Raw genomic sequence first — 15,823 nt, 5'->3', positions numbered from 1 at the left:
CCCTTCCACTGCTGTGGCCACCTCTCTAGTGCAATATCAATGCATGTCACTAAGGCCAAGTGCCGGTAACTTGCTCCTGTAATCCTCGCTATTTGCAAAACTGAAATTGTTGGATCCGAATTTGAGGCCAACTTGGGCAAAAAAAAAATGCACAAGACCTTCCTCAATACAAACTGGACATGACGATCCATGCCTGCTCTTCTATCTACTGAGAAGACTAACCTAAGTGGATCCCCCACAGGCCAGCCCCCAGCCAAGAAGCAAGACCCTACCTGAAAAATAAGCAGCAAAAAGGTAGGGCTGGAAGTATGGATTAGCAAGTAAGAGTGACCACTTAGGAAACATAAGAGCCAGAGTTAAAAACATCAAGATGGGGGGCAGGGAGTAAAGGGAAGGGGGAAAGGAGGAGGGGAAATGCATGTTAATTAATAATTTTGTCCTCTGACATGATCTTCACCTCTCCATTAAGCCCCATTTTGCCCATCCAGGTACAATGAACAGACGACACATCCTGGTTGTCTGGTGTGATGAGTATTTCCTCAGTACTAGGGCTTGAACTAGGGCTTGATGCTCTGGCTTGGCTTTTTCCCTCAAGGCTGGTGCTCTACCACATGAGCCACCACTCCACCTTGACTTTTTATTGGTTAATTGAAGACTCTCCTGCCCCAACTGGCTTCAAACTATGATCCTCAGAACAAAGCCTTCTAAGTTTTCTTTTTTTTTTTTCAAAGCAAAGAGGCAAGGGTCGTTTATTATGAGTTCGAACGCCTTCTAAGTTTTCTACCCTCACAGGCGTGAGGCACCAGCACCCAAGTGGAATGAGCACTTTCTTGCCATAACCAAGAAAGCATCTTCCTCCACCAAATGGAAATGTAACTTACTAGGACCCTTTCTCTCTACAGCCACTAAACCTTCCATCAAGACTTTACACCCACATGCATATCTTTGGTCCATCAGCCTGCTCTTCACAGAGGACAAGCCTTGGTTGGCGGAGTAAATTATAAAAATAAAGTTGCCTTAAATAGGCAGTGTGCAGCAGAGAGCTCAGAGGAGCTCAGAGCACACACACTGCTAGCTCATCTCTTCTGCTAAGGTCACCAGTTCTTCCAGACCTGTGACAGTCTTCTCCATGGAGCCTCTCTCTCCACACCAGCCTCGAATAACAAGGAAGAGGGGATTGTGCATTGCAAGTAAGGTGCAGTCACACCCCTCTCTGAGTTCTGCACTTTGGCACCCAAATGTCTTCAATTTCTTTAACTTCCTTTCTTTGACTGTTTGGGGCTAGGAGAAGGCGGACTGGACTTGATAAATATTTCCAAAATATACAGCTTTGAGGATCATGTTATTTTAATTCAAGCAAATTGATACTTTCATCCATGGTTGGCAAATGTATAGCAACAGTATTTTGGGAGGGCAATTCCTCTCTATCCAAACCTAAAATAGATACTTTTCCTAACTGGTAATTCTCCTACCAGTTATATACCTCAAGGATTCCTTGCCTGTGTTTACAAACCATTTGTTGTGGTGTTCTATATAATAGCAAAAAGGTAAAAAGGTCCCAAAATCCATCTATAGTAACATGAGCAAATTATTCTTCCATGCTATGCTAAAGTTCAGTATGAATTGACAGAAAGATCTTATAAGAAATTAAGTTCAAACAAGAGTCAACAAAAATTTCATGCCTGTAGTCTCAGATTCTCAAGAGGCTAAGGCAGAAGGATCACTTGAACCAAAGAGGCTGAGACACATTTGAGTAACAGAGTGAGACCCATTTCTTTAAAAACAAAAACAAAAATAAATAGTAAATATCTTACTCATTCCAAGCAAATGAGTCTCTGCTAACAGCCATTCAACTTTATGGCTATAGGCCAAAAACCCGGCTACATTTCAGTAAAAATTTATTTGGAAAAGCAAGCTTTGAGTTGGATTTGGCCCACATGCCATAATTTGCCAATATCTAAGTGGTTTTTCTTTTCCATAAAAAAGAAAACTTCAGATCAATATGTACAAGCTGAAGAACAGAAGATGTGGTATTTATACACAAAGGAATTCTATGCTGCTGTCAGAAAGAACTACATCACCCCATTTGTAAGGAAATGGAAAGACTTAGAAAAAATCATATTAAGTGAAGTAAGCCAAACTCAAAGGAACATAGGCTCCCTCATTTGTCATAATCAGTAGAAACCTTGGGCTCTACTAGCAGAGATTTATAATAGAGCAAAACCTAGATACATAAGGCCATACAGTGGGACTCTAAATGAAAGGACCTCTAGAATAAAAAAAAAAGCCATATAATGAGTGATTGTTGTCCTTAATGTACTATGTTATCTCTCATCTCTTTTGCTGTCCCTTGGTTATCTCATATTGTTACAGTATTTCGCTTTGTTATCTGATATATTGGATAAATGCGTATTTGGTTATTTGAAATTGGATAGGAAAGGGGGAAAATAAGATGAGAGGTGGGGTGGGGGGGGAGGGAAATGGGGACCAAGACATGAGAAAGGGTATCAATGTATGTGAAGTAATGCACCTTCTATCCGGTGAATATAATGTAACCCTTCTATTAATTACAATAAAAAATATGTGAAGAAAAAGAAAACTTCAGATCAATATGTACAAGCTGAAGAACAGAATGACCCTATTTGCATTTTAGAAGCAACATATGTCTTATAGGTTTATTTATACTTATACATGTTAAAGGTCTAAAAGAATTATAAAGATAAAAAATCATTAGGGCCTCCTTTAAATACTGTGATAGCATGAAGCATTTTTGCTTTGTATGGATGGCCTCTAGCCTCCTTCCACCATCAGTTACATAATAACTCTAACCCATTATTCTTTTAAGAAAGAAAGAAAGACTGCTTCTACCTCATAGAAAAACAATGGGCAGACAATCAAATATCCCAACATTCAAATGGCTGATCCAGCAGGGCCAAAACAGAGGCCAAAGGCCACCACAGGCTACCAACTCAGGAGCTTTCATAGCCAGTCTTTGTTCTCAAAGACTCCAAACTAGGATTTGTTTTTACAAGGCAAAGAAGTAATTCATTTGAAGTATTAATTAACATGCAAATTACTCCAAGATGGCTTGGCTTTAAAACATTTGCTCTGTAGTTTCTATGAATATAAAGCATATGACAGGCTTCTACACAGAAGACTCTAGTTACACAGGGTTCACATTTGACTTGAAAATAACCAAAGAAGGGTGGGGAATGCCATGTCAGGCAATGATGCCTGGAGTGAGGGGACAAGGGAGAAAGGAACCAGAAAGCTGACATGGCTGTCACCTTGACAGAGGTGCCCTGAGTATGAGGCAGGCATAGCACACAGCCTTTCCCATTGCATTGACTAGTGGCTGGTCTTTCCATCTTGAGTTAGGGAAGGACGGCAGCTAAGTACACACAGGGTACCCACCAGTGGATGCTTCTGACCATGAACCACTCACTAACTTGAAGACAGATGTTTTCTTTACTCAAAGTCCCTCTTGGGTCAGCCTTGTGGGAAAGCCAATACCTCTGATTCCTCCCCTGACTTCTAAGTCCTCCCTTCTGTATCATTCAGTGAAGTGCTCCTCATGCCAGCTCCTCTCTCTGCACTTGCCCACTGCACTATGCAAATGGAATCTACCCAGTGCAGGCTGTCTACCCACTGCCACTTACTATTAACCACATCTCACCATGATCCTTATCCCATAATAAACCAGCAAAGCATAAGGAAATTGTCTCTAACGCTACAAAATACTATAGAATGGCTGACCTTTTCTACCTTACAAGCTCCTTCAAGAGCACAAGGTAACCCAGGCTCTCTGGACTGTGATGTCCTACACTACCAATCAGCATAGTCTTCCCACCAACGACAGCTCCTCCCTTTGTCAGCTTGCTTTACTTTGGTTTAGTTCTGTTCAGTTTTAGTTCCACTTTGCTTTGGTTTGCTTCATTTTGTCTTGTGGGTGGGGACACCCAGAGGAATCACAAGGCTCAGAAACACAGTAGATATCAGAGTGTTCCAGACAAGGCAGCAAGCAGAGAGCTCCTGGGCTCCTGGACAGAGAAGTACACTCCAAAAGCTGCTGAGTAAGTAGACCTCGGTTCTAATGCTCCTGAAGTGTGTAAAAGCACTTGTGGACAGAGGGTGCTACAGGTGTCTTATGCAAAACTGATGGCTTAGTGAGGAAGGCACACAGGACCATCCATGGCAGAGGGATTCAAACAACTTAAATTCTGCAAGGTTCAGAGGAAAATAACCCACAGTGGGCTTCTCAGGCTTATCAAACAAAAATGGTGGACATCTAGCTAAGCTGAAATTTCACCTAAACAATGGATTTATTTTAAGGACAAGTGTGCAAACTATTACTTGAATGCACAGAATGCACTAAAAGTACCATTGATCTGAAATTGAAGCTCCATATATTATCTGATACCCTGAGCTCATGGTCCAGAGAAAGAAAGTTCAGGCTTCTCAGCCTCCTGTGGCGCTATCCCTGAGATCTTCAGCTCAAGGCTACCACCCTAGCCTTGAGCCAAGGCCATTTTCTAGAGGTTAATTGGAGATAAGTCTCAAGTCCTTTTGTGCCCAGACTAGCTTTGAACCTTGATCCTCAGATCCCAGCCTCTTAAGTAGCTAGGATTACAGACATGAACCCCCGCTCCTGGCAAGACAGAATATAATTGGTTTTTATGGGGGTTTTTTGGTCTGTTGTGGGGCTTGAACCCTGGACCTGAATGCTATTTCTGAGCGCTTCAGGTCAAGGTTAGAACTCTCCCACTTTGAGCTACAGTGCCACTTCTGATTTTCTGGTGGTTAATTGGAGATACAAGTCTCATGGCCTTCCTTGCCTGGCTTCGCTGGCTTTGAACTGTGATTCTCAGACTCCTCTGTAGCTAGAGTCACAGGTGCGAACCACAGTATCCAGACTATTTAGAGAGGCTTGCTGCAGAGATAGCATAATTACTATTGTTTTCCTCCCTTCCTTCCACCCAGGCTCCTGTGGTGTAAGGATTGACACACATGAAACACATGCACTGCATGTCCCTTTCCAGGACCAATCAATGACTCCTCTAAACAAAATCTCTTCAACATGGTAAATTGTTGTTTCCATGAACATAGGACTGTCTGGCAATATCCTTAAGATTTGGGCCCCACGTAAGGCAGTGGGGCATGGAGATGGAGGCTGGCACCCCAGTTCCCCATGTTTCCAGACACAGCAGTGGGCCCCAAACCAGATCTGTGTCCCTCAGGATAAAGCTATCCCTTCCATGACATCACATAGAATTCTAAGTAGAGTTGCTACTTGGTCATATCTGGTAACGTTGACAAGACATAGAGGACAGAGATAACTTCCCTCCATTTTCCTGTGGGATCACTGAGGTCACAAGAATGCCAGGCATCTCTGGAATGTTCCATCCCCAAAGGTACAAAGGACACTTAAGGATAGTGTCAAACATTTCTGTTAAAATAAAATTTTTAAAAAATGGGAGTTGGGCTGGGAGTGTGGCCTAGTGTTAGAGTTCTTGCCTAGCATGAAGCCCTGGATTCTGTTCCTCAGTACCACATATACAGAACAAGCTGGAAGTGGTGCTGCGGTTCAAGTAGTAGAGTGCTGGCCTTGAGCAAAAGAAGCTCAGAGATAGTGCCCAGGTCCTGAGTTCAAGTCCCAGTACTGGCACAAAAAAGAAAATGAAACTATATAAATTGAGGGAAGGGTGCGGTTGGGAGAGACAGGGTGAATAATGAAAGGGTTGTCACTGATCAAGATACATATTACTCACAAGCAGACATGTTGGATCAAAACATCTTTGTATAACTACTTAAGGATCATCTAGAATAAGAAATGGACTTCAAAGGGTCACATCAGTCTTGCCTGAACTAAGTTTGATCTAAAGAGAGACACCAGTGCTGAGACATGTTCAGAAACCACTGGGGCCTGCATCCTGCAGATTCTTCAGGTAACACTCCCAGAAACCACTGGGGCCTGCATCCTGCAGATTCTTCAGGTAACACTCCACATCCTGGAATCTGGGCTAAGTGCTGTCACCTCTTGGAGCCTCAGTGACCCCTTTGTGAAACCTCCATTGCCAACCAGGGAAAGGACTATACATTGACAGTGCCTGCAAAGCTCCTAACACAATGCAGGAACCCGTGAATCCTCCACAAATGGTGGTATTGGCAGGAACTAAATCTCCAGCCCCCTTATGACAGACACATGCAGATTTCTGGCGACCACACAGCCATCTGAGCAGTCTTAATCTCCCTTAAATAAAAGTTTATGGGCTGAGTCCTCCTCATGCTTGCCAGTTACTCTTTAGCCAAAGCCTCATATGCTGCAGCTCCTCCCTGTGGTCAGCTGTGAGAGAGCCAAGGGCTGAGCCAAACCATACCTGTGTGCACCTGCCAGCACACCATGACCTAGCAGCATGTGGCAGACCCTGGCAGCTCGTCAAGCTCTGCAGCACATCCTTCTCAGGATACACACAACACATCTTGAGCTTCTGTGCTGGGTAGGCACATGCACATTGTGTGTGTGTGTGTGTGTGTGTGTGTGTGTGTGTGTGTGTGTGTGTGTGTGTGTGCATATGTGCTAGTGCTGAGACTTGAACTCAGGGCCTCAGAACTATCCCTGAGCTTTTGAGCTCATGGCTACCACTCTACTGCTTGAACCACAGCTCTACTTCTGGCTTTTTTTCCTAGGGGAGAGAAGGAGTGATTAATTGAAGATAAGAGTTTCACGTTTCCCTACCCAGGCTGGCTCTGCACCCTTATCCTCAGGTCTCTGTCTCCTAAGAAGCTAGAATTACAGGCATGAGCCATCAGTTCCTGGCTTGCCCTGGCACTTTTATTAAGATATCCTTGAAGCCAGGTACTGGTGGCTTATGCCTGTAACCCTAACTAAACATAAAACTGAGACCTGAAGATGGGAATTCAGAGCCAACCAGAGTAGGAAAGTCTATAAAACTCTTATCTCCAACTAAGCCAGATATGTTTTGAGAAGAAAAAAAGCTAAGGAGAATACAAGGCTCTGTGTACAAACCACAGAACCAGAAAAAAAAATTTTTTTCAAAGTGATTTTTTTAATTTATATTTTTATTGTAATTAATAAAAGGGTTACATGATATTTGCCAGATAGTAGGTGCATTAATTCACATATATTGATACCCTTTCACATGTCTTGGTCCCCATTACCCTCCCCTCCACCAAAGTGATTTTTTTAGTATGATCACATTTCCTTTGAATTTGAAAGAATGATCACACTTTTCCAAATGTGTCTTGAGCCTAAATTTCTCCCCCCTAATGTCAAGACCTATCCATGGCTTCTTACAGTCCTTCACTACCAGTAGCAGTGGCTGACCTGACTGTACAAAATCCAGGCAGGTCACCACTACGTACATACCCTGATAGGAGACATCGATGCCACTGCTGGAGGCTAGCATTCTGCCATGCAACTATGATCCTTAGGCATTCCTGGCAATACCAGCCATTTGTCCTGCACCCCCATCCAACAGGTATGCTGGGTAACTACTTGAACACAAACCATTATACCACCTCAGTAAGGCTTAAATAACTGTCTTCTGCCTTCATTCCTGTACCTGCACTTCTCAATGGTGGTAATGATGAAAAGAAAGCATTTGCAGTGTGTTTCCAAGGTATGCGTGATTCCCTTGGCAAACACCATCTTATTTAATTCCTGCAACAGTTCTGTAAAAAAATGCAATTATTAGCCACCATATTTCCATAGAGGAATTGTAGGCTCTTTGGGTTTCCATATCTGACCAAAAGCATGCATTTGAGGGTTAGCTGGGCTGAAACCCAGCAACCTGGCTAAATGGTATAAACACATCAGCCTTACACACACACACACACACACACACACACACACACACACACAGAGAGAGAGAGAGAGAGAGAGAGAGAGAGAGAGAGAGAGAGAGAGAGAGAGAGAGAGAGAGAGAGAGAGCCCTACTTCCTTCCTTACATTCTCGAGTTATCTTCAAGCTGCCCACCCTGTACACACCATGGCCTGTTCCTGCTTGGTACAACTTTATCCCTACTAACTTCCTGCCTTCCAATCTTACTCTCTGAGGCCCACACTCTAACATTAGAAAGAGAAATCTAGCCAAAATACAAATCCAATGAAATCACATTCCTTTACTTGAAATTTTTCCATTGTCCTTGCGATAAAGTCAAGCTCCATTTTTTGTTTTGATTTCAAAGATCTATGCCCTGTCTTCTCCTCTGATCTCATCTTCTTTTGCTTCCATTCACTGCTTTCCTTCTTTCTTTTTTTAATGTCCTCACTTAGCCAAGTTTCATCCTGCCTCTGTATCTGTCCAAAATGCTCATGGATAACAAGAGATTCCAATGGTCTCTGGTAAGGGGACAGATATCTGCAGGAGGGAGAGTGGAAAGGGTGAATATGGGTAAAGAAGTCAATATGCATGTCTTAGAACAAAAAAAAACCCTGCTGTAATGGTTTTAAGGTGGAGGAGGAAGTAGAAAGAGTGGTGAAAGGGCTGCAGTTGATGGGGTACATTATATGCATGTATGGAGTATGGAAATATCACAGTGAAAGCCCCAACACTGGGTTACACGCGGTTATACCCCTCTTTTACCCACTCCTTCCCATAGTCCTGAGTCTTGGAATCCTCTGCACCATCAACGAGGTGGTGCCCTCATTGGAGGAGGCCCTGTCCCTCCCCGAGAGTCTCAGAGCCAGGCCAACCATGGCCTGCTCTACTTTCCCAGAACTATGTCTTCCTCGCTTTGCTCCTTCACAGGTCTGTGCCACTTGGTATTTACTAGCTAATGATGGGCCACAGCCTTTCAGATCTAAGTGCCACCATCTGTCTGACTGAGATTGGCTCTGCATTTCCAAATTTATCAAAATTACATGATCTACTCTTGACCAAAAGACATGTTGACCCTTTCTGTTAATGAAATATCACAGCAATTAAAATCTCCTTTAAGCCTGATATTTACAAGGATTGGTGGCTTCTTACCTCATACATGCCTAGACAAGCCAGCACTGAGAGGAGAATTTTCTTTGGATCTAAATCTAAGTGAGTTTCCTTTTTTTTTCCCCTTTGAGGAGTAGGAATAGGAAAGTGGGCTTTAGGTTGCAGGTTTTAATGTTAGTTCATTATTTCTTGATGGTTCCTAAAAGTTTTCAAGGTAATTGATATTTTTATTCTAAAAGCATTTTCATCTACTCCAGCCCACTGGCTCTGTTTTAGCTAATTAAACTTGCGAAATGAGGAAGTGGATAAAAGTTCGTTGGGAAAGTGATGTCGCATGCGACATCAGTTAGCATGCGATGTGATGTCGCATGCTAATTGACCGTCTTGGACTGGCAGGCTGCTATGGCCACTCCTGGCAGTGGCTTCGTGTGCAACCCTGCATGGCAGGCAACAGGCTCTGCATGGGGAAACCCAGCAGACAAAACCCTGCTGGGTAGACTGCGATGTCCACTGCTCACTTTCCTGTTTGGGTACTGTCCCCATAGTTTTATTCGGTACTATCAACAAATGCCCAGGGAGTGATCTGATGCCTACATTTACTATTCAGAGGTGACAGAAGCACCTGAATACAAGAAAAGCAATAATCGTTTTAATTGAAGAAATGTATGACTTATGTCGTAACGAGGGTTATGGTTAGCTGGCAAAGGCTGTGTGATCATATTACTCTCATCAGAACAACTTTTGGAAGTAGCCCTCATCCACCCTGCCTGGAGGAAAAAAACCATAGCAGGAGCACAAGCTAGTGCTGTCCCTGACCGTTGGGCTGTCACAGCTAAGAAAGCCACAAGCCTGGACTTCACACTGGCAGAACTGAACCAGCATCTGTCCAAGAGGCCAGATGAGGGCTGTGACCCAAGGGGACAAGTAGCATTTTCTTCCCATTTGTTCCACCACTAAAACTCCATCATTGTCACATAATTGACTTTTCCTGTCTTTAAGGAAAACCCACTCCCCAGGGGTTCACATGTGTTCTGTCTGGCTTAACCTATGGCTAGAGCAACCCTCAAAGCAATGAGAGAAAAATTCCCATCAAGGAATGTCCCCTGGTGGTGGGGGAGGGGATCTTCTACTCTCATCTGTCCTTCCAAATCAACACAACAATCAATTCAAATCACAAATCTGATCATGTCCCTTCTTGTTTCAAGTTCTGCAGGTTTGTTCCTCATTGTAGAAAAGAATCTACATTCTGGGTAAGGGCAATATGCTCTATGCTCAGACTCTGAGAACCTCCTCAACCTTCACCTTCCTGCTCTTCTACTGTAAAAGGTCAACGTAAAGTATACCATATGGATGAGTTCATTTGTCAGTGATGGCTGTAAATGTGCACAAATATATGACTGAAAAGTTATTTGTACCATTATTGGCTAGCACAAAGCCAAGAAATGGCACATATCTTCCCCATCCAAGAAACACTAGAACAATGAAGATCCATACATGCAGTGAAATGGACATTTCCATGAGCCTGCCTGATCTTTATGCAGATATGGATTGCTCTCCAGGTAGAATATGAAATGAAAAACCAAGTTATAGAATGATTCACACAATGTGACCCCATCAGTGGAGTTTTATTGTTGTTGTCATGGTGGTGGTGGTGGTGGTTCGTTCTTTCTTTCTTTCTTTCTTTCTTTCTTTCTTTCTTTCTTTCTTTCTTTCTTTCTTTCTTTCTTTTTAGTTTTTGTGCTCAGGATAGAGCCCAAGACTGCCAGCCCCTTATCTGTGACATGTTATACATCCCTCTACTAGCATAGAAAAATACTAAACAGATGGTCAGTGAGTCATCATGTTACTTCCTGGAAAGGGGGCAGGAGTGGGTCTTCTTCAGGAAAATCTGAATTTTTCTATGACTACTTGTTACATTTTTAATATTAGAAGATAATTATCTTTGAAAACAAATTGTTTAATAAGGGATCCCAAAATAAGTTCATTAGTGGCATAGTACAAAGGCCTATTATTTCCAATTACCTTCCTCTCTCAGTGATCTTAAAGGTTAGTGGCTATTTGGAGTCTGAAATTCAGAATACTCATTTTTTCTGTACTGTCTCTGCTCATTCTCAACATCAGCACTAAGTTTTCAATGCTTCGGTTTAAAACAATGATTCCAAGAGGCCAAAACCCTCTAGAATGTATGTGTACTTGCCAGACTTTTGGTTTGCTGAGACTGAGTAACTGAGAAAAACAGGTCAGATAAGAAGGGAGGATAAATAAATAAAATATATCCATATTAAAAAAAAAAGAAGGGAGGAAAGACTTATTTTGGCTCAGAGCTTCTGAGGTTTCAGTCCATCACAGCAGGGAGGGTGTGTTGGAGCTGCGTGGCTCACCCACAGTGTCCAGGAAGCAGCGAGAAGGGAGGCCTATGCTGTCCAGCTTTCTCTCTTTCCCCCGTTGATTCCATCTGGGCTGCTGGCCTGTGTGATGGTACTTCAATGCTCAGGGCACGTCTCCATTTCATGCCCTGAAAAAATGTCCTGAGATGTGTGCTTTACTGGTCTCCTAGGAACTGTTCCATCCAGCCACACTGACCTTCCAGGTTAACTGTCACCATGTGCTCTGCTTCAACTGTCCTGGAGTTCTGTTTCAATACACCGGGGGGGGGGGGGGGGAAGGGAGGGGGGGGTAAGCAGGCCTACATTCCAGGGCTGAATGGTGCTGTTTCTTCCCCAGACCTCTCTTCAGCATTTCCAATTCATTTTCAAGTTGAGCTGCCAACAGCTAGTTACTCCAGAAATAAATACAGACCCGAAGTAAAACAAATCTACCTGCAATAACCATCCTGAGGATACCAACTCTACGTTCAGGAGAGAGAGGAATTATGTAACTGCACACTGTGGTGCAGTACAGCTTGTCTCCATGACTCCATAAATAATAAAGCCGCCCTAGACACAGCCTGAAGTGTGCTGTGCAGGATCCTCCTCCCCTCCAGCTCAGAGGCCGTTCTCCATCTGCTGCAATGAGAACCCTTTCCTGTGCGATCTTCTAACTGTGCACACTGCACAGGCAGCCACTGCCTCTCTTTAGCCTAATTGCCTTGGCCAGCATTTCCATGCATCCCTGCAGAAAACAGTGGCCAGTGTCTTCATTTCCCTGGGTCGAATGGGGTGTGGCTTCATGGCCACACCTTGATTGCAAACAGGAGGACATGGAGTTGGCCAAGGAGAGGTTGCACATAGAGCCCTGGGCCAGGTGAGAAGCAGCCACCTGAAGTAAGAGAGCCAAGCACAGGTGAACTAGCAGCAGCCCTTCCAGGAGCCTGTGCTTCCACTCTGCCTCAAGCAGGTAATATAGAAGAGTCTGGAGAGGATCAGGACTCTTCCCACCTCATGTGCCTTTCTTTCTGTTGATTCTGGGGCTTGAACTCAGGCCCTAAGCGCTATGCCTGTGTTCTTTTTGTTCTTTGAGCCACAGCTCTACTTCCGGTTTTCTGGTAGATAATTGGTGATAAGAGTCTCATGGCCTTTCCTGCCTCGGCTGGTTTTGAACTGTGTTCCTCAGATCACTGCGTAATAAGTAGCTAGGATTACAGGCATGAGTCTCCACTACCCAGTGACTCATTGTTGAGTCCTCACTGTTTCTCCTTACATCAAAAGCCATGAACAGGAAGGGGGGAAAACCAAGACGGGTGGGGGGTGTGGGGGGGGGAGGGAAATGGGTACCAAGACTTGTGAAAGGGTATCAATGTATGTGAATTAATGCACCTTCTATCTGGCAAATATCATGTAACCCTTTTACTAATTACAATAAAAAAATATGGAAAAAAAAAGCCATGAACAGTCTTTTTGGATGTCCCATCCCACAAGCTCATGTTTACATCCCAAAGCCTTTGTGCTGAAAGAAAGGGGACCTGTCTGTGCTGCACAGCAAGAGGGATGGAGAAGAATGATGGAGGGTTTGCTATGGATCTATTTTCAGCAGTTCATTGTCTCATCCCTTGCTGGCCTTCAAGGCAGCCTATATTGGCACACTCCACCCACCTTCTGAAAAGTTGGGACTGTGGAAAGTCAGGGCATTCTCTTCAGAAGGGCCCTCTGCACATAAAATAATGCCAACAACCCTATCTGCTCATTCCTTTGCTTCCAAAATGTGGAGCCCAGTGGTCAAAAGCACAGAGTTCAGAAATAGCAAAACTAAATGAATTCAAGTCTTCTCTCTATACTTAACAGCTATGTGGCCCAAAATTCTGGAAACTTCTGGGACCCTTGAGCTTTCACAAGAGCAGGATGCTCTGCAGGATCTGTTGTGTCTCTTTAGGAAGGAATAGGCAGAAGAGTTGGGCACTCTGGGCCACACACACATGGTCTGGCTTCATCCTGCTAATAGAACAAGTCCAACTTCTGACAGTTCTAGGATTTGAACTATGGCTTTTGCTTGTTAGGCAGTCTACTCTACCACCTGAGCCATGCCCCCAGCAAGCCCAGTCTCTAAATTGATCTCTTCCTCTCATATGCGCATACCACTGTTAGTTACCACAACATCCTCATGAGAACAAAGGTGATGCCTGCTCCACATCTTAAGCCTCCAAAACTGGACGAAATAAGCCTCTTCTTTTATAAGTTAGCCTGCCTCTGGTGTTAGATTATAGTAGTAAAAGCATAAAGTAATACAAAACTCTACTTTGTCGGACTGTCTGAACAATTAAGCCAGATCATATGGATACGGTACAGAGTGCAACACTTGCCTGTTCAATCCTTTCTAAAGACAGACAAAACAGATTCTACTTCTTCCTTCTTCAAGATGGCTGCCTGCGAGCTCAGAACCAAATGTCAGGCTCAATTGGAAACAACAAGGCAAGCTAAAATATGCTGCTTATTCTTGTTTTCCTTGGGTTCAAATCTTTGCTGTTATATTTATACTGTTTACTTGCATGTGTCCCTGCTTTCAATTGCTCTGAGTCTTGGGACTAGGAAGCAATACTTAAACTGTGATTCCGCTAGGCTGCTAATCACCTGTTTGGGGTCAGTTGAAAAACAACCACCTTGAACTCAAAGATGACTGATCATCTTTTAGCTCTGAAAAAAATCTCTAGGTTTAATTGGGGGGGCAATATTTGAATTTAGTACAGAACTTCCCATATCCTAAGAAAGCACTGTATATGGAAACAAGAGCCATATAATGTGTGACTGTTGTTCTCAATGTACTATGTTATTTCTCATCTCTTTTGTTTTCCCTTGGTTATCTCAAATTATTACAGTATCTTACCTTGTTATCTGGTATATTGTATATACATTTATTTGTTTATTTGAAATAGGATAGGGAAGGGAGGAAAACAAAATGAGGGGAGGGGTGGGGAAGGGAAATGGGGACAAAAACATGAGAAGGGGTATCAATGTTTGTGAAGTAATGTACCCTCTATCTGGCAAATATAATATAACCCTTCTATTAATTACAATAAAAAAGAATTTTTTTAAAGAAGAATGCACTGTATTACTGAGCCACACTTCCAGAATTCCAAGTTTAAATCATCCTTCACTATCCTAATCTGCAGAAGGTAAACGCTATTTAGAATCCTTTCAGAGCTAGAAAAAAAAAAACCTAGGGCTGTGGCACTTATGTGTCATGGAGGTAGCTACAGTTATCCCAAAAGTCCTGTACTCCCCAAGGAGTGATCATCAGACACATGGCAGGGGACTTCACACTTGGCTCATTATCTCCCTGAGATCCGGTGGAACTGAATGCAACAGAGGCCACCCAGGGTCAGTGAAGTGCATCAGAAGCAGGAGCCTGGAGATGTCTCCTGCCAGCATCCTGGATGGGTCCTGAGAAACAACCCACCAGGGGACTGGATGTGAGATGTCTCACTTTAACTGAGGAACAGACAGGCCTAATAAACAGAGAATGAATGCCACCAAGGTTTTGTCTTCTGTCCAGGAGACCCAAGCTAAGGAGGAACAAATGCCAGCATGGGGCTCAGACAAGCTGCTGTGTCCTTTTCTGATTGTGTGGGGACCCATTTCATTGCTAAAACAAGGAAGGAAATACACCTTGCACGAGAAGGCAGGCAGCAGTGAGCAGAGCACAGCCAGTATGCAAAGTATGTTTAAGAGGTTCCCGGGCCCAAAACACCACTGGAGACAGACCTTGGGGGCCTCCTCCACCACCATCTTGATTTCTATGTGAAGCCCTATGGGAACACTTCACCCTGCCATTGAGGGCCTGCTCAGTTCCCCTTTCTGTTGGGCAAATGCATCCATGTCCCTGTCTCTGCCCCACTCAGTTCAAGGCATGGGATCCAAAATTCCTCTCAAGTTTCATTATTTAACTACACTTGGCAAGGCCCTAGAATGCAACTCTGCAGCCAACTTCTGTGTGCACCCTAAATTACAAGGCTTCTTTCTTCCTACTCCCTGGGACTAGGGATGTGGCATTGGAATGGCAGTTGGGTGTGGCACCATGGAGGGAGGGTCTTAACTCAGGTGGAACTTTGCTGCCACATTCTCAATGGCCTTCCCAGCATCCTTCTTGGATCCTGTCATGCCCACTTCTTTTCATTGTCCCCCCACCTTCTGCTTTACTCTCTGCTGTTCAAGCTCAAGTTTTAAAAAATTTGCTCCAATTTGATTTTAGAATCTACTGAATTTTCAACTTGCATCTAAGAAGTTCCACTAACTTCCTTCATATGTCTTGATCTTCCCAGTTTCATGTACCCAACATGGCATTGTGCTAGGTCTTTGTGGAAAAATAACTGTGGCCAAGACCCTTAATGACCTGACTGTATAAAGGTTGAAAGGAAAACTTGCCCAGAGTGTCATCCCTTGTCCATAACCAGAGAGAAGCCCAGGTTGTATCTGCTGAGTTACAGTCTGTGTGGTCAGCTG

General features: G+C 43.7%; 1 pseudogene; it reads right to left on the bottom strand.

Moving 5' to 3' along the window:
- The window catches only part of LOC150056529 (uncharacterized), a 65,537-nt pseudogene that overhangs the window by 16,053 nt on the left and 33,661 nt on the right, over positions 1–15,823 (bottom strand).

The sequence above is a fragment of the Megascapheus bottae genome, chromosome 12 (genome assembly GCF_031878675.1).
Source record: "Megascapheus bottae isolate mThoBot1 chromosome 12, mThoBot2.hap1, whole genome shotgun sequence".
Taxonomy (NCBI): domain Eukaryota; kingdom Metazoa; phylum Chordata; class Mammalia; order Rodentia; family Geomyidae; genus Megascapheus; species Megascapheus bottae.
This window is presented reverse-complemented; position numbering and strand designations above follow the sequence as displayed.